The sequence below is a fragment of the Schistocerca americana genome, chromosome 3 (genome assembly GCF_021461395.2).
Source record: "Schistocerca americana isolate TAMUIC-IGC-003095 chromosome 3, iqSchAmer2.1, whole genome shotgun sequence".
Lineage (NCBI taxonomy): Eukaryota > Metazoa > Arthropoda > Insecta > Orthoptera > Acrididae > Schistocerca > Schistocerca americana.
Genome location: NC_060121.1, coordinates 546144553 through 546147155, shown reverse-complemented (window position 1 = coordinate 546147155; position 2603 = coordinate 546144553). Strand labels below are relative to the sequence as shown.

The 2603-nt window shown below is 44.3% G+C and overlaps 1 pseudogene; it reads left to right on the top strand.

Annotated features, from left to right (window-relative positions):
- The first annotated feature begins 2273 nt into the window (after nucleotides 1-2273).
- Nucleotides 2274-2391, top strand: LOC124608024 (annotated as a pseudogene).
- The last annotated feature ends 212 nt before the right edge of the window (nucleotides 2392-2603 follow it).

The window sequence follows — 2603 nt, the reverse complement described above, 5'->3', positions numbered from 1 at the left end:
TTCCCGAAACATGTTTGTACTTCCTCCTTTCATCAATCAACTGAAGTATTTCTTCTGTTACCCATGGTTTCTTCGCAGCTACCTTCTTTGTACCTATGTTTTCCTTCGCAACTTCTGTGATGGACCTTTCCTCTTCAACTTTACTGCCTACTGCGCTATTCCTTATTGCTGTATCTATAGCGTTAGAGAACTTCAAACGTATCTCGTCATTCCTTAGTACTTCCGTATCCCACTTCTTTGCGTATTGATTCTTCCTGACTAATGTCTTGAACTTCAGCCTACTATTCATCACTATTATATTGTGATCTGAGTCTATATCTGCTCCTGGGTACGCCTTACAATCCAGTATCTGATTTCGGAATCTCTGTCTGACCATGATGTAATCTGATTGAAATTTCCCCGTATCTCCCAGCCTTGTGATTCTTGAACAGGGTATTCGCTATTACTAGCTGAACCTTGTTACAGAACTCAATTAGTCTTTCTCCTCTTTCATTCCTTGTCCCAAGCCCATATTCTCCTGTAACCTTTTCTTCTACTCCTTCCCCTGCAACTGCATTCCAGCCGCCCATGACTATTAGATTTTCGTCCCCCTTTACATACTGCATTACCCTTTTAATATCCTCATACACTTTCTCTATCTGTTCATCTTCAGCTTGCGACGTCGGCATGTATACCTGAACTATCGTTGTCATAGTTGGTCTGCTGACGATTCTGATTAGAACTGTTCACAGTAACACACCCTCTGCCCTACCTTCCTATTCATAACGAATCCTACACCTGTTATACCATTTTCTGCTGCTATTGATATTACCCGATACTCGTCTGACCAGAAATCCTTCCACTTCACTTCACTGACCCCTACTATATCTAGAGTGAGCCCTTGCATTTCCCTTTTCAGATTTTCTAGTTTCCCTACCACGTACAAGCTTCTGACATTCCACGCCCCGACTCGTAGAACGTTATCCTTTCGTTGATTATTTAATTTTTTTCTCATGGTAACCTCCCCCTTGGCAGTCCCCTCCCGGAGATCCGAATGGTGGACTATTCCGGAATCTTTTGCCAGTGGAGAGAACATCATGGCACTTCTTCAATTACAGGCCACATGTCCTGTGGATACACGTTACGTGTCTTTAATCCATTGGTTTCCATTGCCTTCTGCATTCTCATGTCGTTGATCATTGCTGATTCTTCCGCCTTTAGGGGCAATTTCCCACCCCTAGGACAAGCTGATTATTTGTCAAAATCTAGGCAGTGGCGGGGATCGAACCGGGGACCGAAGACGTTTTGATTATGAATCAAAGACGCTACCACTAGACCACGGGTCTATCAGTTAGTTTAAGTATGATAATAAGACAGTCTCTCATGGGCAGCTCGTGGACTAAAAATTTCGATTCCACTTCGTCCCCATGACGTCGGGGATGAATCTTCCTTCCTACGATTCTACTGTAGCTTCCGCTGCTTTTCGTCCTAACTTAAACTGCAACACACACTTCTCCGTAGACTACTCAAAGGACTTCAATATTATGTTAACATAGTGGCAAATGGAAGACATTATTTAAATAAGCTACAAGAAATACCATCCCCCTTCCACAATTTTCACAGTTTTTGGTAATAAAAATAATACAATATATTCATAATCTTCAACACTGACGGCATGATCTACATCATGCAATCAGCAGCCATTGTAAATTGTGCATGTCATTTTGATTTTTGTAGGTTATCGGTATGCACGTCAGAGAGAGAGCAAGTTGTGTTATTGTTAAATAGTCTTTGGTCTTGTGGTGGCACAGTCTTTGTCTCTGCGCAGTCTGATATGTTTTCAGTTGAAGTGTGGTAGATAATGGACATATTCAGCAGTCCTGTGTTGGCTTCTGATGTAACTGTTAGAGCCGTGGGGGTAGCCGCTCGGTCTAGGGCGTCTTGCACGGTCCGCGCGGCTCCCCCCATCGAAGGTTCGAGTCCTCTCTCGGGCATGGGTGTGTGTTTTGTCCATAGCGTAAGTTAGTTTAAATTAGATTAAGTAGTGTGTAAGCTTAGGGACCGATGACATAAGCAGTTTGGTCCCATAAGACCTTACCACAACTTAATTAATTATCTGTTCGGTGAAAGAAGATTTATTGTAAAGGACAGAAGGGATGAATATGATGTATGTACTGGAAGCGAAAAGGATATAAATTTTGAATAAGGTTATTGTTTTTGAAGAGAAGATGTCTGAGGTAAGAATGCAACACTGCGCAACTAGGGATGATTAATGTTACCTGGTTAACCTGTCGGGCAACGGCCTTGCCGCAGTGGATACACCGGTTCCCGTGAGATCACCGAAGTTAAGCGCTGTCGGGCGTGGTCGACACTTCGATGGGTGACCATCCAGGCCGCCATGTGCTGTTGCCATTTTTCGGGGTGCACTCAGCCTCGTGATGCCAATTGAGGAGCTACTCAACGGAATAGTAGCGGCTTCGGTCAGGAATACCATCATAACGACCGGGAGAGCAGTGTGCTGACCCCACACCCCTCCTATATGCATCCTCCACTGAGGGTGACACGGAGGTCGGATGGTCCCTGTAGGCCACTCGTGGCCTGAAGACGGAGTGGTTAACCTGTCA